Source organism: Megalops cyprinoides, chromosome 13, assembly GCF_013368585.1.
Source record: "Megalops cyprinoides isolate fMegCyp1 chromosome 13, fMegCyp1.pri, whole genome shotgun sequence".
NCBI lineage: Eukaryota > Metazoa > Chordata > Actinopteri > Elopiformes > Megalopidae > Megalops > Megalops cyprinoides.
In genome coordinates this window covers 201,931-222,500 of record NC_050595.1, presented here as the reverse complement: position 1 = coordinate 222,500, position 20,570 = coordinate 201,931, and the positions used below count along the sequence as shown (strand labels likewise).

General features: G+C 48.7%; 1 protein-coding gene across 2 annotated transcripts in view; it reads left to right on the top strand.

The window, feature by feature from the left end:
* The window catches only part of cdh13 (cadherin 13, H-cadherin (heart)), a 248,374-nt gene that overhangs the window by 171,092 nt on the left and 56,712 nt on the right, over nucleotides 1–20,570 (top strand). The gene's annotated exons all lie outside the window — the stretch shown is intronic.

Below are 20,570 nucleotides of genomic sequence, written 5' to 3'. Positions count from 1 at the left end.
AGCCAGAACTGCAGAAACCAGGCTATTCTTTCAGTCTCCTCAGAAAGGCATCCACTCAACTGTGTCTTGACATGTAACAAAGGGCTTTCTGTGAAAATGCTTGTAATATTTATATAAAGGTTGATATAATTGCTTTCTCTAAGCTAACGGCGGTTATATTAGCTGCTTGAGTGGGGTATTCAGGTGCTGTAACATGAGCGATGGCTTTAATTGAACATGGTGCAGAATGGTTTATGAGCACAGCCCTGCATTCATATTAATACAGCACAGGCCTGATCTGCTGCTGCCGCAGTGGGGATCATGGAGGGATTATTACATTTTAAATATTCACAAAGTGCTGAAGCTCTTCTTTATAATGCCAGTTGTTCAAAGGTCAAGCGGAGAGCAGAGCTCAGCGGATGGCAGAACTAAGGGAATTCTCTGTACAAACTGCAGTAATAATGAAACCCATCTCCTGCAGGAGTATACTCAATCCACCCCTATCACAGCCTGGAGTATACTCTATCCACCCCTATCATAGGCTGGAGTATACTCTATCCACCCCTATCATAGGCTGGAGTATACTCTATCCACCCCTATCACAGCCTGGAGTATACTCTATCCACCCCTATCATAGGCTGGAGTATACTCTATCCACCCCTATCATAGGCTGGAGTATACTCTATCCACCCCTATCACAGCCTGGAGTATACTCTATCCACCCCTATCATAGGCTGGAGTATACTCTATCCACCCCTATCATAGGCTGGAGTATACTCTATCCACCCCTATCACAGCCTGGAGTATACTCTATCCACCCCTATCACAGCCTGGAGTATACTCTATCCACCCCTATCATAGGCTGGAGTATACTCTATCCACCCCTATCATAGGCTGGAGTATACTCTATCTCTCCCCCCGGCAGGAATGGTGTGATCTGCCCTCCTGATCCTGTGATGGGAGGGAGGCCACAGCAAAAGCTGCATGGTCTACATGTGCAAAGGATCATCAGAGAAACTGAGCTAGCTCCACTTCACAGCAGAGAATAAGTGAAAACCTCTGGGAACATTGCATACAAACTACAGAGGTCAAAGTCAAAAGGCTGCATGAAGCCCAAGCATAGCCAAGAGCACACTATCCAAGCCAAAATAATAATTAGGGGCCAAGCTCCGAAGGTGCAAGGCACCTTTTGTAATTGTTAGAATTTTTCACTATTATTGTTATACTTTCCGCAATGGGAGTCTATGGCAGCCCATAGAACCGCTCGGTGGATTTTTATGAAATTTGGTACACTCATAGAGGACAGTCCCAGCTGTCCAATCACCAATTTTGGGGTCAGCAAATCAAGCCCTTTAGAGCCACCATCAGGTCAAAGTTCAGCTAGTATTTTTGGCCATAACTCCTGACCCTGTTGGATTTTTTTACTAATTGTTTCCTAGATTCCCTAGGTCAAGCCAAGTCCAACGCACACATTGTCGTCAAAGTCCGCCATATTGGATTTTCCGCCAGATATTCCAAAGCGTTTGCCCATAACATGCAAATGAGTTTGAGAGCAAATGCGGCAATGCTTTTGTGTCTTTACATTTACATTTATTCATTTAGCAGACATTTTTATCCAAAGCAACTTACATGTTACAGTTCTTTACAATGTTATCCATTTATACAGCTGGATATTTACTGAGGCAATTGTGGGTTAAATACCTTACCCAAGGGTACAGCAGCAGTGTCCTGCGCCTTAACCACTATGCTACACTACCGCCCATCAAACTTGGTATATGGACTTCCTACACAGTCCTGAGAGTGTCCAAGAAGTTTTGCTTCATTTCACCCCTAGGTGGCAATATAACTAAAACAATTGAATTTTTGCTCATAACTTTTGATGTCTTTAGCTTAGAATAATGATTATTTTTCCTTATGATTCCATGGATCATGTCAAGTTGAATAGATGTAAAATTTTCATTTCCACCATATTTTGTTGTCCGCCATTTTGAATTTTAATGAAAACAGTCTTTTCGCTACTTCTTCCATGAATTTTCTCCAGTCTTCACAAAAATTGAGTCAGAGCATATTGAGACCATGACACACAAAAGTTATCCATGATTTTGTTTATGGATTGCCTTCACTAGTAATGCGCTAACAAAGTCAACAGCAAAGACGCCAAACAGGTAGTGACAAGTTGACTTTATCAAAAAGAATTTTTTGATTTTATCTAATCTTTTAAATTGGCGGCAGTGTAGCATAGTGGTTAAGGAGCAAGACTCGTAACCTAAAGGTTGCCGGTTCGATTCCCGCTGGGACACTGCTGCTGTACCCTTGGGCAAGGTACTTAACCCACAGTTGCCTCAGTAAATATCCAGCTGTATAAATGGATAACATTGTAAAGAACTGTAACCTATGTAAGTCGCTTTGGATAAAAGCGTCTGCTAAATGAATAAATGTAAATGTAAATTGGAGATATCGGAGGTCCTTTCAGAGGCAAGAGCTTGCTTGTGTTGCAGCTCGAGGCTGTCCTTCCAGACAGAGTGAAAAACCTCGAATTTTGTTGAATGCCATTTGGGCTCCCATTTCCTAGCAGGTTGTTTAAGGCTATAGGTATGGTTAGTATACCAGGGTGCAGGCTTCTTTAGGCTGCATTTTTTCTTAAGAGGAGTGCCAGCATTGAGCCTATATCTGAGGGTGTAATTAACTCACTGTGTTCACTCAGTTGATCAGCAGGAATAGAATCAGAGGCTACCTTGTGTAAGAGGGCCTCTGAGAGCTTGTTTCTAAACTTTTCAGTGGTAATTCGATAGAATGTTGATAGAATTGGACATAAAAACAAGGCTCTACACTTAATGGGCACATCAGTTTCAAAGGTAATGAGAAGGTGGTCTGATAGTACAGGAGTGAGGGTGAGATCTGACACCTGTACCTACACTTGTAGCAGATACATTACTGTTGATTTACTGTTACTGTTTTGCATCAGAGCTAAAAGTGATATCCTTAATCAGAGTCTTAGGGCATTTTCATTTTTGACTGAGTACAATTGCCCCCCCTCTGTACTCCCCTTCTGGTCAGTTTTCACGTTATTAAGGTTGTTCCGTACCCGATTACACTTATCTCACTTAGCGTATCTACACACTCTGATACAGCACCTAGTGTCAATAAACACAAGAAGAACAGTACACTTCACATTCACATTCTAAATAGCAGTCCACTTCCATGTTTTCGTACAGTTGGTTTTCTCACCTGATGCAAGCCGTACCCGAGTACACATGAACCGTGTGAACGGTTTGTTGATCCGTGCCCGGGTGCAGTACACAGTGTTCAGACTAATCAAACGAACTGGACTTTGGGGTCAAGTGTACTCGTATCTGGTCCCTGATGTGAAAGCCCCCTGACAGTAAGGGAGTGCTTGGTGATGTAAACATGAACAATTGGAGCTTGTGGTCTGGCGTGTGGTGAATTCTAAACAAGGTTGTATCTGTTCGTTGTATCCATTTTCAAAAGTTAGGTGAGACAAATAGGCTGTTTAGTAACTGTCAAAAAAATACATATTTTATGTAAAATACAAAACACAAACTTAAAAGCAGACTTGCAGCTAGTAGTCAGATGAGAAGCAGGAGGTAAGCAATGCAGGCAGCAGGAAGCAGTGTCAGAAGGAATTGGGCTCTCGCGATATTTTCAGAAGTGTTGTATATCGCCACTCCTCCCCCACCGATACCCACATCTCCCCCACCCTGTCATTTAGATCAAAATTCTGACCAGAATCTTCAGCTACTTCATTTTCCTTTGTGGCAAATGTTTACTGTCTATTGTTACTTAAAATGACAATTTAAACTATTACCTGTGAAGATTTGTTGTAGACCTGATGCTGTTTTACAGCAGCAATATCTTGGATGAGAAAAGAAAATGCACTCTCTATACCACCTCCCGCAGCCTGACATACAAGCATTGCACCCTCTGCTTATGGGGAGGACTAATAAATATTGTTCTGATCTTAGGTTCAAGTTCAATTTCAAATTTGCTTTATAGGTATGAAAATGTGTTGTAAATATTGTCAAAGAATATAATAGGCACATATACATATGCAGATATGTATACAGACATACATGTACACAGACAATTCCAAAAGTATTTGAACAGTGATGCATTGTTTTGTTATTTTGGTTCTGTACTCCATAACTTTGCATTTGAAAAGATACACTTTTTGGCCCTGAAAAACTCTTCTGTTGCTATGGTAGTGTGTTTGGAGTCATTGTCCTGCTACAAAATACAGCACTGTCCCTTGATTGGAGGCATTTGGTTATATCTGAGCAGACAAGATATTTCTTTACATTTCAGAATTCATGTTGCTACTGTCATCAGCAGTCACATCATCAAAGAAGACAAATGACCAGTTCCAGTGGTAGCCATACATGCCCAACCCATAACACCACCTCCACCATGTTTCACAGCAGAGGAGGTGTGCTTTAGAACAAGGGCACTTCTGTTTTTTCTCCACTCTTTCCTGTTTCCATCACTCTAGAGCAAGTTCATTTCCATCTCATTTGTCCATAAGACTTTGTTCCAGAACTCCACAGCCTCTTTCGTGTGTGTTTAAGCAAACTACAACCTGGCCGTTCCATTCTTGAGGTTCACTAGTGTTTTGGATCTTGTAGCGTACAGTCGCAAGTTCTGCTAGGTTTCTGTGTATGGTCCTCTTTGACACATCTATGCCCACATCCTGGAGAGTGTTCCTGATCTGTTGGACTGTTGTTAGGGGGGTTCCTTCACAGTTTAAAGTTTTCCTCAGTCATCCACTGTAGTGGTCTCTCTTAGTCTACCAGGTTTTTTGCCATTGCTGGGCATGCCAGTGCTTTATCTCTTCTTAATGATGTACCAAACATTTTGGCATGGATAATGTTTTAGACAAATACATCTGCCTTTTTAAGACAGTTGTGAAACTAATTGTCCAAATACTCATGGTACCCTGAAATGGGGAGACTTTGTACAATACCTCTAGTAATTTCTAGACGGTTCATCCATCTGGATGAAAATACCCCCAAATTAAAGCTGACACTCTGCACTTTAACTCCATAGTCACTGCTGAAGTACAGAGCCAAAGCAGCAAAATCTGTCATTGTCCAAACTTATATATAGAGAGAGGAATAGACTAAAATAAAGAAAAAATTCTCTCTTAACTATTTATGTATTATTTATTATTTAGTCAAGTATTTTGTATTTATTCTGCTTTGGAAACACAAATATATGTTTGTCATGTGAATGAAGCCCATTGAACTGAACTGGAGAATTAGAAAGAAAGGGAATGTGGCAAAGGAGAAGAAGCAAAGGGAGAGGGATAGAAGGACAGAGAGAGAGAATATAGCAAGAGACAGAGTGAAAAAATAAAGGAGAGGGGGGAAAGAGGGACAGAGAGACAGAGAAGGAGAGAGGGACAGATTTGCATCTGCAAGTATCCTGATGAAACACTAGCGTGATTACAAAGCCTTTCCGGCTGACAGCACAGGGAGTGGGGAGTGTGAAGGGGGAGTCCAGCAGAGATGGGGCGCCCTGTGGGGGGGGGGGGGGCTGCCATTCATCAGACAGCTCACCACACTTTTCACTTTTTATGACATTGCTTTTTATGATATTCAGTCTTCATATAAAACATTAAAAGTGAATATGCACACAGGTGGCATTATTCCTGTGGTGAAGCTCCAGTCTGGACCTGGTAGCCGTGCTCTACAGCAGCATCGCTTAGAGCTGTGGACACAGCCGCTCTGTCCTGTTGGCAAGGCCTCTGTCGTCCTCCTGCAGATTTATAAGCAGAATGAGCTTCATTAACCAGCTTACTCTGCACATTGTTTATTTAAAGACCAGCCATGTCAAATCCGCATGTTTCATTTGGCTAATACCTTCTGCAAATTAATTAGGTTCTTTCACTGATTCATTTTGAGAATGAAGGCTGTTGAGAAATGAGATTGGAGTATTCATGTACGGTGATTCTCTCATAGCGGTGATTAGAGTAGGTTTTTGTGCAGCTGAGGTTTAATTCCCTTTCCTTGAGCTGAAGTTTCCTTAGTGCCCTCTGTCTTATTCTGCCAGAGTGTGGAGGGATTTGCTCTGTACAGGCTTGTCCGTCTTTCTCCACATCGGTGTGGTATAGCAACTAAAACAGGACAGGCCTTACTTGTGATTTCAGCTAAATCTGTACACCACCTACAGCCAATACACTACATTGGAGGCCATGCAGGAACAGATGGCCTCAGACATACACAGCCCAGCGTATGTATGTCTGTGTTTTCCTTGATAGACAGAGCACAGAGCCAATAGGCTGCTTTGCAGTCTCTCTGGGACCTCCCAGTGGGTGGGAATGGGTCCAGAGAGACAGAGAGATTGAGAAATAAGAGAGAATCTGGCTTCACTGAGAGGGAAAGCAGGGAGAGAGAGGGAATGATGACACACAAAAAGCAACAATGGGGAAGAGAGTGAGAGACAGAAAGAGAAGAAGAATCATGGCCAGGAACAGAGAGAGAAGGAAATGATGAAAAAGAGGGTCAAGGGAGCACCCCAGAACAGAATAAAATAAGATGAGAGTGGTGATTCGATGTGATTGAAGTTCCTGCCATCAGCTTTCTCATGTATTTTCATCAATGCAAAATGGAAAATAACACAATATGTGGAAGGAAATGGGTAGGAGGTGTTGCCTTAATTAGCTGATATCCAGCCTCAAATATGGCCTAATTGGTTTTTCTGCTGTGAAATATTCATGGCTGCTGTTTAAAGCAGGAAAGCCTTGTTTCTTAGGCGGCTCTGCTCTCTTCTGTATGCTGTAGGCGTTGCTGTCTGTGCCTCTCCACTATAAATCTCATTTTAAAAATACTAAACTTCCCAACACTGTCCGTTAGCAATAACATGTGTGTGCACTTGTGTGTGTGTGTGTTTGGACACTCAATGAGAGAAGAGGGGGCTGAGTGTGTGTGTGATTTGGGTGGCATCTTCACGCCTGTCTGTGCCATTTACTGTTTGATTGGCCCCACAGAGGGGGGTCTCAGTGCCCTGCACCCCAGCCCCCTCCCACAGGCGCCCCCAGAGGCACTGATGCCACTTCCTGCTGTGATATCAGCATGCGGCTGTAATGGAACTCACACGTCTGGCTTTTAAAGGGCAGCCAGTTCTCCTCCTCTCACCCGCATGCGCACGCTTCCTCTGCCCCTCACTGTTCTCCTCCTCCCACCCGCATGCGCACGCTTCCTCTGCTCCTCACTGTTCTCCTCCTCCCACCCGCATGCGCACGCTTCCTCTGCCCCTCACTGTTCTCCTCCTCCCACCCGCATGCGCACGCTTCCTCTGCCCCTCACTGTTCTCCTCCTCCCACCCGCATGCGCACGCTTCCTCTGCCCCTCACTGTTCTCCTCCTCCCACCCGCATGCGCACGCTTCCTCTGCCCCTCACTGTTCTCCTCCTCTCACCCGCATGCGCACGCTTCCTCTGCCCCTCACTGTTCTCCTCCTCCCACCCGCATGCGCACGCTTCCTCTGCTCCTCACTGTTCTCCTCCTCCCACCCGCATGCGCACGCTTCCTCTGCCCCTCACTGTTCTCCTCCTCCCACCCGCATGCGCACGCTTCCTCTGCCCCTCACTGTTCTCCTCCTCCCACCCGCATGCGCACGCTTCCTCTGCCCCTCACTGTTCTCCTCCTCTCACCCGCATGCGCACGCTTCCTCTGCTCCTCACTGTTCTCCTCCTCCCACCCGCATGCGCACGCTTCCTCTGCCCCTCACTGTTCTCCTCCTCCCACCTGCATGCGCACGCTTCCTCTGCCCCTCACTGTTCTCCTCCTCCCACCCGCATGCGCACGCTTCCTCTGCTCCTCACTGTTCTCCTCCTCTCACCCGCATGCGCACGCTTCCTCTGCCCCTCACTGTTCTCCTCCTCCCACCCGCATGCGCACGCTTCCTCTGCTCCTCACTGTAATTAACGCACCATTTGAAAGAATGACAATCAGGCACATGATTATTTGTGAGTATGGCTGTAAATTTGCATATGTTTATGGGGAAGCGAATGCAGGCAGCCTGTATGTGCGTTAACACGTATCGCCTCATTAAATATTCCCTCATCAAGGCTGTTTCGTTCCGCTGCAGAAGCGCAAATTGCTGGCAATCAGCAACAGCAGCGTTTTCCCTCAATTACAGACAGGCCATTTGCTCATCAGACAGGCCTGCTGCCCGGCAGCACCTCCCCTTCCCCCCGCTGCGAGAGAGCCGAGAGTTCGGCCGCACCAGGATCCACACACACCTCCTTACCTGCTAACTCATCCTGAAGGTGCTGTTCAGCACGAGCCCCTCTGAGCTGCACACTCCCAGGGCTCACCTGTCTGTAGGTGTGTGCGGCTGTTTGCTGTGTGTCTCCTGGCAGCTGATTGGTCAGCAGAGGGAGCTCGGTGCATGAGCGCGCTGCTGCGGTTTGCTTCCCTGGATTATTTTGCATTTCGGATGAAGTTGCGCTCCTACAGAGCTGAGGGGTGGAGAGCTCAGGACGCGTTTTCCTGGTTTAACGCACTCTGTGGAAGGGCGTCAGTGCGTCACACAGCTGTCAGCAGCTCTCTCAGCAGGGGTCTCTGCTCCTCTCAAAGCTGTGATCATGAATAAAGTGATTGGAACAACATCTGAATTACAGCCACATCCAGTCATGGTCATGATTATAAGAGTAGCTTCTTAACCACAGAGCTGTAGTCAGTACACCTGCTTTACAGTTTAATCTATGAAAATTGCCCCTGAAACCCCGCCTGTCAGACAGGTTCAGGCCCCCGCAGCAGGAGGGGCTGTGGAGTGAGGACAGGTTAGGCAGCATCAGTGTCTCTAACAGGGGACTGTGTGAGCCAAGGTCCTCCCTCTCTCCTGCACACTGTCCTCCCTCTCTCCTGCACACTGCCCTCCCTCTCTCTCTCCTGCACACTGCCCTCCCTCTCTCTCTCCTGCACACTGCCCTCCCTCTCTCTCTCCTGCACACTGCCTTCCCTCTCTCTCTCCTGCACACTGCCCTCTCTCTCTCTCTCCTGCACACTGCCTTCCCTCTCTCTCTCCTGCACACTGCCCACTGCACTCCCTCTCTCTCTCCTGCACACTGCCCTCTCTCTCTCCTGCACACTGCCCTCTCTCTCTCCTGCACACTGCCTTCCCTCTCTCTCTCCTGCACACTGCCCACTGCACTCCCTCTCTCTCTCCTGCACACTGCCCTCTCTCTCTCCTGCACACTGCCTTCCCTCTCTCTCTCCTGCACACTGCCCACTGCACTCCCTCTCTCTCTCCTGCACACTGCCCTCTCTCTCTCCTGCACACTGCCCTCCCTCTCTCCTGCACACTGCCCGCCCTCCCTCTCTCCTGCACACTGCCCTCCCTCCCTCTCTCCTGCACACTGCCCTCCCTCTCTCCTGCACACTGCCCTCCCTCTCTCTCTCCTGCACACTGCCCTCCCTCCCTCTCTCCTGCACACTGCCCTCCCTCTCTCTCTCTCCTGCACACTGCCCTCCCTCTCTCTCTCCTGCACACTGCCCTCCCTCTCTCTCTCCTGCACACTGCCCTCCCTCTCTCCTGCACACTGCCCTCCCTCCCTCTCACCTGCACACTGCCCTCCCTCCCTCTCTCCTGCACACTGCCCTCCCTCTCTCTCTCCTGCACACTGCCCTCCCTCTCTCTCTCCTGCACACTGCCCTCTCTCTCTCCTGCACACTGCCCTCCCTCTCTCTCTCCTGCACACTGCCCTCCCTCTCTCTCTCCTGCACACTGCCCTCTCTCTCTCCTGCACACTGCCCTCCCTCCCTCTCTCCTGCACACTGCCCTCCCTCTCTCTCTCCTGCACACTGCCCTCCCTCTCTCTCTCCTGCACACTGCCCTCCCTCTCTCTCTCCTGCACACTGCCCTCTCTCTCTCCTGCACACTGCCCTCCCTCTCTCTCTCCTGCACACTGCCCTCTCTCTCTCCTGCACACTGCCTTCCCTCTCTCTCTCCTGCACACTGCCCTCCCTCTCTCTCTCCTGCACACTGCCCTCCCTCTCTCTCTCCTGCACACTGCCCTCTCTCTCTCCTGCACACTGCCCTCCCTCTCTCTCTCCTGCACACTGCCCTCTCTCTCTCCTGCACACTGCCTTCCCTCTCTCTCTCCTGCACACTGCCCTCCCTCTCCTTTGATAGAGCCACTGTTGCTGCTATGTTTATTGATCTGCCTGCTTGTTCCCCCGCGGCTGGACGCTTCGTCTCTTCTCTGCAGCAGGAACACGTTACCTGCTGCAAGAAACCCAGCAGGCGTGAGGCCGTCCTAACAGCTACCCCCCCACCCTCCTGCTCCCAGCCCCCTGCCCCCAGCCCCCTGCCCCACCACCCTGTTCACCACCACCACTCATCCATCACCTGCATATGTGAGCAGCAGAGGAATTAATTTAAACTGCCCATCCACACGTCTATCAGCCACACTGCACATCCACACAGCTATCAGCCACACTGCACATCCACACAGCTATCAGCCACATCCACACTGCACATCCACACAGCTATCAGCCACACTGCACATCCACACAGCTATCAGCCACACTGCACATCCACACAGCTATCAGCCACATCCACACTGCACATCCACACAGCTATCAGCCACATCCACACTGCACATCCACACAGCTATCAGCCACACTGCACATCCACACAGCTATCAGCCACATCCACACTGCACATCCACACAGCTATCAGCCACACTGCACATCCACACAGCTATCAGCCACATCCACACTGCACATCCACACAGCTATCAGCCACACTGCACATCCACACAGCTATCAGCCACATCCACACTGCACATCCACACAGCTATCAGCCACACTGCACATCCACACAGCTATCAGCCACATCCACACTGCACATCCACACAGCTATCAGCCACATCCACACTGCACATCCACACAGCTATCAGCCACATCCACACTGCACATCCACACATCTATCAGCGGAAACCTCAGACATGCTCAGAACAGGACTGCAGCAGGAGCAGATGAACAGCATCTCCCTGCGGAGCTCACACTGACTCACTGCCCCTGGTGCAGTGGACCTGCCTACATAACGGGGAGAGCTGTTTCACTCGGACCATGTGAACCCAGCGAGACTCGGGAGAAAATCCAGGTTCACAGCAGAACGTTGCCATGACGTTTATTCACACTCCACCTGCGTTCTCCCCAGAGTTGCTAGTGGCTCAGGGGCCAATCAAATTATTCTGTCAGTTAATTAATTAAGGTTGATGGGTAGGTGGAGGAGAGAGCTGACACCTCTCCCCCCATCAGTGCTTCCTTGCTGCATCTGGTCTGCGTTTGATCTTTCTTAATTGAATTAACATTTAAAGAGGAACACCTGTGCTGCCGCTGTCTCACAGGCTTGCTGCTGATGCTGATGCTGACGCTGACAGTGAAGCTGATGCTGATGCTGATGCTGATTCTGATTCTGATTCTGATGCTAATGCTGATTCTGATGCTGATGCTGACGATGATGCTGATGGTGACAGTGATGCTGATGCTGATGCTGATGCTGTCGCTGATGGTGATGCTGACACTGATAGTGATGCTGATGGTGATGCTGACGCTGACAGTGATGCTGATGGTGACGGTGATGCTGATGCTGATGGTGATGCTGATGGTGACGGTGATGCTGATGGTGATGGTGATGGTGATGCTGATGGTGATGCTGACGCTGACAGTGATGCTGATGGTGACGGTGATGCTGATGGTGATGGTGATGCTGATGCTGATGCTGATGCTGACACTGACGCTGATGATGATGCTGATGGTGATGCTGATGATGATGCTGACGGTGACGGTGATGCTGACGGTGATGCTGACGGTGATGCTGATGGTGATGCTGACGCTGACAGTGATGCTGATGGTGACGGTGATGCTGATGGTGATGCTGATGCTGATGCTGATACTGACACTGACGCTGATGATGATGCTGATGGTGAAGCTGATGATGATGCTGATGGTGATGCTGACGCTGACAGTGATGCTGACGGTGACGGTGATGCTGATGGTGATGGTGATGCTGATGGTGATGCTGATAGTGATGCTGATGGTGACGGTGATGCTGATGGTGATGGTGATGCTGATGGTGATGCTGACGCTGACAGTGATGCTGACGGTGACGGTGATGCTGATGCTGATGGTGATGCTGATGGTGATGCTGACGGTGATGCTGATGCTTATGCTGATGGTGACGGTGATGCTGACGGTGATAGTGATGGTGATGCTGATGGTGACGGTGATGCTGACGGTGATGCTGATAGTGATGCTGATGGTGATGCTGATGCTGATGCTGATGCTGATGCTGATGGTGATGCTGATGGTGATGCTGATGCTGATGCTGATGGTGACTCTGATGATGATGCTGATGGTGATGCTGACGGTGATGCTGACGGTGATGCTGATGCTTATGCTGATGGTGACGGTGATGCTGACGGTGATGCTGATGCTTATGCTGATGGTGACGGTGATGCTGACGGTGATAGTGATGGTGATGCTGATGGTGACGGTGATGCTGATGGTTCAAGCCTGTTCCTCTCTCCTTAGCACGGGAACAGGCGTGTAATGGGAGCCATTTTAGTCCCCAGTGTGTTCTAACTGGATGGTAATTGGTGGCAATTACTGTGTGCTCTGATGAAGCACCTGATTACATCAGAGCGACCCCCTTATGCTCTATTACACTAAACCCCCAAACCCAACCCTGACCCCAATTACCCAGCTCTACCACAGCCTGCTGGGGCCCATCATCCATCCGCATCTGGATAATTAGCCTGCAGAGCCTGGCTAAACACAGGCAGCGCAATAACATACAATAACTGCCTGCCTGCCTGTGTGTGTGTGTGTGTGTGTGTGTGTGTGTGTGTGTGTGTGTGTGTGTGTGTATGGTGTGTGTGTGCGAGAGTGAGTGCGAGTGCGAGTGCGAGTGTGAGTGCGAGTGTGAGTGCGAGTGTGAGTGCGAGTGTGAGTGCGAGTGCATGTGCGTGAGTGTGTGTGTGTATGGTGTGTGTGTGTGTGTGTGTGTGTGCACGTGCGTGCGTGCGTGTGTGAGTGTGTGTGTATGTGTGTGTGTGTGTGTGTGTGTGTGTGTGCGAGTGTGTGAGTGTGTGAGTGCGCGAGTGCGTGAGTGCGTGAGTGTGTGTGTGTGTGTGCGCGAGTGTGTGAGTGCGCGAGTGCGCGAGTGCGTGTGTGTGTGTGTGTGTGTGTGACCTGCACATCCTGTCAGCACGTCAACTGCAGCCATTTTAGTAGGACTGTAATGATTATTTCAACTATTCCAATCATTCAGATAAAAAAATCATGACCTGAGAGTGTTGGCAAAATTTCAAGATGACAGTCATGAGACAGTTAGGCTGAGAAAACAGAAACATTTATTGGTTTGGAATTTACACGGCATAAAGTACATTTTTCCTGCCACAACACTTTTCCAAGAAAGAAAACATTAACCAGCTGGAAGCCAGAGCACACCTACCTGCACGGCCTAAAGATGGCAGGCAGGTGCGTGTATTCAGGTGGTCTGAGTAAAAGACCATTTCCACCCACAGCCAGTCCCTCAGGTAGGGATGCTTACCACTTACCTGGCTCCAGGTGTGGCCAGACTGCAGTCACCCTACAGCTGTGGAATTTTAATTCCTGTGAGTTATGACAATCCTCAGTCATAAATAACACAGACACAATGAAATGAGAGAAAGAAAGAAGGGAGATGCTTTTTCTCTATCATCCTTTAAAAATGTGGACACATGAAACCACTCGAGTCAAGTGTGTAGTTTAACATGTTCTGTTCCTTTTTTCCATTTTGCTTCTCTTTCATACAATGGGAATATCATTATTATAGTGAGTGAAGGTGAATTGCATATTCCTCAGCCCATAGTGAATGGCATCACCCTTGTGACAAATGAAAAGATGAGAAAGAGGGGAGGAGTCGAGTGCATCTCTGTGAGAATCTACCTGAAACCGAAACCTCACATTCACACTTCTTTCATCTGACTTTTTCAGTGTTTCAGTGTTAACCTCATTGTAATGCTGATTTTTGAAAGTCATGTTCCGAACAGTTTATGTTAAATTATAATCTGAATTTTTTACAGCATGACAGGTACTATGCTATGGCAGGGTATTCATAGCTGGGAAAGACCACTCATTTGTCCATTTTCATCCTGTGGTGCAGCTTGGATTTTACTTTTAAAGGTTGTCCTGTAATGGGATTTGTTTGTGTGTGCTTGGCTTCAGGAGGTGAGGTGATGAAGGGAGCCTCCGTGGAGTGCTGGGGTTTGAGGGAGCCTCCGTGGAGTGCCGGGGTTTGAGGGAGCCTCCGTGGAGTGCTGGGGTTTGAGGGAGCCTCCGTAGAGTGCTGGGGTTTGAGGGAGCCTCCGTGGAGTGCCGGGGTTTGAGGGAGCCTCCGTGGAGTGCCGGGGTTTGAGGGAGCCTCCGTGGAGTGCCGGGGTTTGAGGGAGCCTCCGTGGAGTGCCGGGGTTTGAGGGAGCCTCCGTGGAGTGCCGCGGTTTGAGGGAGCCTCCTTGGAGTGCCGGGGTTTGAGGAAGCAGCATCAGTGTAGCGCCATCTGTGATGCTCTGCAAATGGGGCAGCCTGAGTGCTGAGTGCTGCTTGTGCCTTCAGTGGGACACTTTCTGATGTTGAATTCCTCTCGCTTAATAGAGCTGCGTACCTCTGCTTTCAGACCAGGCCAGGGAAGGATGGGTGTTCTCCCAGGCAATTCACTGTGTGGTGAACTGCATGCTGGGAAGAGCTTGTGGACAGAGGAATCAAGGTGTTTAAAAAGAAACATTTTGCTGATCCGCATTTTGGAGGTGAGGAGTCCTCAGGGGCTGTTCGGCAGCATGCTGCTCTGTCAGTGCAGAGGCATGGGGCTGTGAGAGCAGGGTCACTGTGTTCAGACTCTCTCACCTGCTGTTAGCGGAGCAGCGTGGCCTGGTCTCTCCCGCTGTTAGCGGAGCAGCGTGGCCTGGTCTCTCCCGCTGTTAGCGGAGCAGCGTGGCCTGGTCTCTCCTGCTGTTAGCGGCGCAGCGTGGCCTGGTCTCTCCCGCTGTTAGCGGAGCAGCGTGGCCTGGTCTCTCCCGCTGTTAGCGGAGCAGCGTGGCCTGGTCTCTCCCGCTGTTAGCGGAGCAGCGTGGCCTGGTCTCTCCCGCTGTTAGCGGAGCAGCATGGCCTGGTCTCTCCCGCTGTTAGCGGAGCAGAGTGGCCTGGTCTCTCCCGCTGTTAGTGGAGCAGCGTGGCCTGGTCTCTCCTGCTGTTAGCGGCGCAGCGTGGCCTGGTCTCTCCCGCTGTTAGCGGAGCAGCGTGGCCTGGCTGAGGCTGCGTGCTGTGCGCTGCTCTCAGTCCGGACGCTGCCAGTTCAGGCTGCTCGTTGGGTGAGGATCCGATGAAGATGAATAGATGGAGACAGACGGCAGAGCGGGTGGCCTTTGGAAAGGTTTTTAACAGCATTAAAACCCTGGACTGTGCAGCAAAGCACTTACTCTTACATAAATCCCTCAAGGACACCACTGAAGTTACTTAGAGCAAAACTCCAAATGAAAATGTATTTATCTCCTGGCTTGTTTACAAGAAAGTGTTGTCACGATGATTAATAGAAGTTTTGTTTTTTTGACCATATTAAATTATCCAGAGTTATGCAAATATCTGATCGTTTGGTGTGTAAAGTTGTGGTTGCTCATTTTTATTCACCACTCTCGTAAACATGTGCCTGCACGCACACATGTATACACACACACACACGCATATATGCATGCACTCACGCACACAGACACATACACACACACACACACACACACACACACGCAAACAGTCCTAAAGTGTACACACAGCTCTTTAATTATTCCTCTTAAATGGTCTTGTCTTACATGATTTATTTTCCCTCTGTGTTTGCGGAGGCATGTTGGGTCCTCCACCCTTCCCAGCATGCAGGCAAGAGAAGTGGGTCAACAGCAAGTTCAAGTGTCCTAGAAAAAGAGCCACTCAATTTTCATTCCAGCATAATTATGAGTTGGCATGGTGATTAATCAAAAGTGTGGAGCAGTGCATGCTGGGTACCTGCATGAGCCCGCCTCCTTTCGATGTACAGCAGCGCTTTTGAAGTTATTGTTTGGGGAGGATGTGCCACGTTGTTTATTCATGTATGTTTGAGCTCCTTTGTTTCTCAGTGTTCAAAGGCCGTCATTAATGTCAGACAGCACAGTGTTGTGCAAGGCATCGTGGGTAAACAGCGGTGGCAGGGGAGGGAAGCGTGATGTTGATTCTCCCCGCCTCCTCCCTGCCTGCTGAGACACGTTCGGCCAGCCTGGAAGGCTCTGCCATTATGAGCAGCCCCTCATTTCACACACAGCTCCATACAGAACACCTCGAAATAACAGCTCTCTATGTAACTGCAAACAGTTTGTACACTTCAGCCTCAAAATTATTACTATAACTTTTTGGTTAGAGAAGAAGAGGAATGGGTGAAACAGCTGGGTCTGATACACAAAGACTTCTGTTGTTCAGTTGCTGATAAATGTATTTATAAACAGTGCAGAATAAATGCACATCACGCACTTGCTTCATTACTCTGTCTCCTCAGTGTGGACTGTGGCCCACCTCTCGTCCTGGTCCTCTCTGGCTGGCTCCACATGGCAGAGAGCTGCTGGCAGATTTTCTCATTTGCTTTTACTGTGCTGAGCAGAGTGGGGACCAGCAGAGAGAGAGGAAGTGCATCTCTTAGTGAGAGAGGAAAGGGAGGGAAAGAGAGAGAGAGCTTATAATTAGACGTATTCATATTGTTCGGTGTGGCTTCCTGGCCTTTCGTGTCTGTCATTGTGTTTGTGAAAAGTGAAAGGCTGACAGTTGAGTATCCAGAGGGCAGCCAGCAGGGCCCCGCTTTTCAAAGCCTGCCTGTGAACAAAGCCAGGATGGCACTGAAGAACAGCACAATGACATTACTCTTGCCTCAGACAGCTGCTCAACCCTGTCCTTTCATCAAACCCTCTGCCACGGACCTCTGGGTGCGAATAGACATTAATGTGAGAAAGGCCCCCTGTGTGTGAATAGCTATTAATCTGAGAGAGGCCCTCTGTGTGCGAATAGTCATTAATCTGAGAGAGGCCCTCTATGTGCAAACAGTCGTTAATCTGAGAGAAGCCCTCTATGTGCGAATAGTCATTAATCTGAGAGAGGCCATCTATGTGCGAACAGTCATTAATCTGAGAGAGGCCCTCTATGTGCGAACAGTCATTAATCTGAGAGGGGCCGTCTGTGTGCGAATAGTCATTAATCTGAGAGAGGCCGTCTATGTGCGAACAGTCATTAATCTGAGAGAGGCCCTCTATGTGCGAACAGTCATTAATCTGAGAGAGACCGTCTATGTGCGAACAGTCATTAATCTGAGAGAGGCCGTCTGTGTGCGAATAGTCATTAATCTGAGAGAGGCCCTCTATGTGCAAACAGTCGTTAATCTGAGAGAAGCCCTCTATGTGCGAATAGTCATTAATCTGAGAGAGGCCCTCTATGTGCGAACAGTCATTAATCTGAGAGAGGCCGTCTATGTGCGAACAGTCATTAATCTGAGAGAGGCCGTCTGTGTGCGAATAGTCATTAATCTGAGAGAGGCCCTCTATGTGCGAACAGTCATTAATCTGAGAGAGGCCCTCTATGTGCGAACAGTCATTAATCTGAGAGAGGCCGTCTGTGTGCGAATAGTCATTAATCTGGGAATATTAGCTGCACACACTTCCTACCAGCGAATATTTGTGATGTATTTACTGTCAGTGAGACTGAGACCAGTGTGCCCTTTCCTGAATGGCCAATGCAAGAGCTCTCCTTCTGACAGGCCGCTCGGCCCATGACTGTGCGTGTGAGTCACACAGTGCCATGTGACAGAGACTGTCAGAGCGTAGACTATCTTCAGAGACATCGCTCTGTGCAACAGCGGGAGCAGAGAGCTGAGGGCCTCGTCTGGCTCTTGGTGCCAAAGAGTAACAGTAGCAGTGTGAGTACAGGCTGAGTACTGAGGGTGGAGTAACTGTAGCGGTGTGAGTACAGGCTGAGTACTGAGGGTGGAGTAACTGTAGCAGTGTGAGTACAGGCTGAGTACTGAGGGTGGAGTAACTGTAGCGGTGTGAGTACAGGCTGAGTACTGAGGGTGGAGTAACTGTAGCAGTGTGAGTACAGGCTGAGTACTGAGGGTGGAGTAACTGTAGCAGTGTGAGTACAGGCTGAGTACTGAGGGCAGAGTGAATGTAGCAGTGTGAGTACAGGCTGACTACTGAGGGTGGAGTAACTGTAGTGGTGTGAGTACAGGCTGAGTACTGAGGGCAGAGTGAATGTAGCAGTGTGAGTACAGGCTGAGTACTGAGAGTGGAGTAGCTGTAGCAGTGTGAGTACAGGCTGAGTACTGAGGGTGGAGTAACTGTAGCAGTGTGAGTACAGGCTGAGTACTGAGGGCGGAGTGAATGTAGCAGTGTGAGTACAGGCTGAGTACTGAGGGCGGAGTGAATGTAGCAGTGTGAGTACAGGCTGAGTACTGAGGGCAGAGTGAATGTAGCAGTGTGAGTACAGGCTGACTACTGAGGGTGGAGTAACTGTAGTGGTGTGAGTACAGGCTGAATACTGAGGGCGGAGTGAATGTAGCAGTGTGAGTACAGGCTGAGTACTGAGGGCAGAGTGAATGTAGCAGTGTGAGTACAGGCTGAGTACTGAGAGTGGAGTAGCTGTAGCGATGTGAGTACAGGCTGAGTACTGAGGGTGGAGTTACTGTAGCAGTGTGAGTACAGGCTGAGTACTGAGGGCGGAGTGAATGTAGCAGTGTGAGTACAGGCTGAGTACTTAGTAGCACACACAGAGTCATGCTTGCTTTCTCTCTCTACTGATCACCATACCCTCCAGTAATTGATCCCAGGTCAGTGCATTCCATGCTAGCAGTGAAAAAGCAGTACACATCAAACCACGTCTTTAAAGACTGAGGTCAGTGAGTGTGTAACATACTGGCACAGTGGTACTGAATATAAATCTCTCTAAATTAAACAGTCAGGATCAGCAACAGATGCTAAGAGAGGAGAGAGGCTGATCACACCATTATTCAAAGCAGATTAATTGTCTCTCCAAAGCTCATGTCTTAACAGCTAAAAAATGGACCATATCTTGCTCAGTTACAAAGGGGTCCAGGATGATGGTGCTAAGATCGACCCCCCCCCCCCCCACTTTGACCGAGGCCTGCAGTGGCTATCTCAGCTCTATGTCTGGCACTGACACCTGTTCAAATACAGTTAGGGGTGTCCTGTTTGTGCAGCTTTTGTTTTCGAATGTGTGCATTCAGTGTGTTTCAGTGAGGGTCCATGTAGAAGCCCCTTGTTGGCTCTGAATGAGAGACAGAAGCATAGGATGAGAGCAATGAATCTGTAACCCTCAGGGAAATGGAGCAGGAGGCAGAATGGCAGAACCAAAAGGACCAGAACAGCATCTCTCAGACTCTAGAGGACCAGCTGAAGAGTCTCAGCTTGGCAGGACATTATAGGTAACATGACTCAGAGGACTTGAGGACTGTAGGACAGGTCTGTGTCTCTGCTTATGGGAAGGTGAAGTAAGAATAAGAATTGTGTGGGGAATCACAGAAGCAGATGGATGAGTTTGATTAAGTGTTTGGTGTTTAAGGCTGTTTGGAGTGGGAATTCATTAAAGGAAATAAATGCTAGCATTAGCCATGCTTACTGGTGCAATTTGTGCTGCTTGTTTACCATTCCCATAAAAGGAGGAAAGATTAGTAGAAATTATGAAAGCGTGGTTGCAGTTTTATGTTCTTTGTGACGAGAGGAGAATAGGAAACCTCAGGAGCTCAGGACAGCGTGACAGAGGGCTGTTCCCGGAGGGTGCTGTGATTGGGGGGGGTGCATTCGCTGTACCCCAGTGCTCTCTGAAAGCATGCTGCACTGTGCTGAGAGGGACCCCTCACCACCCCACCATAGCAGGAGGTCAGAGGTCAGAAAGGTCATCCAGAGCAAGGGAAAAGGTCAAGCTAAGACATCTTAAGGTTTTAATGGAATTTTCCCATGGCAGTGGAGCAGAACCCTCCATGTTCACATGCGTCCCAAACCAAAGCGCAGCTGTGTGTGTGTGCGTGTGTGTGCGCGTGTGCGTGTGCGTGTGCGTGTGATTCAAGACACTGCTGATCCAGGTTCATATTTGCTAACGAGCAGCTGGATGCCTCTATTCCATCTTTAATCATTGAAAAAAATCTACTTTTGCTTTTTCATGAGCTTCCCATGATCAGCCAGCCCAGTGTCTCAATTACATGCTTTAAATATCTCTGTATCTCTGCCATCAAAGCACTGATGATCTTTCAGAAAGCTCCAACAAAACCAACTTTCAGTTTATTTCCTTTCATGTGCAATAGCTTATTTTAGTGTGTCGAATTATAAAGTGAAAAAAAACTTGATCTAACAAACTCTGTGAAATTGAATAGTATAAAGAAATGGTTTGTAGATTAAACATTCAGAACTGCCAACTCTGTTCCACAAGAAATATGAAAAAGTTCTTCATCAAACATGTAGCTTTATACTATAATGGCCCTGCCATTTTTCCAGTATACATTATGCTG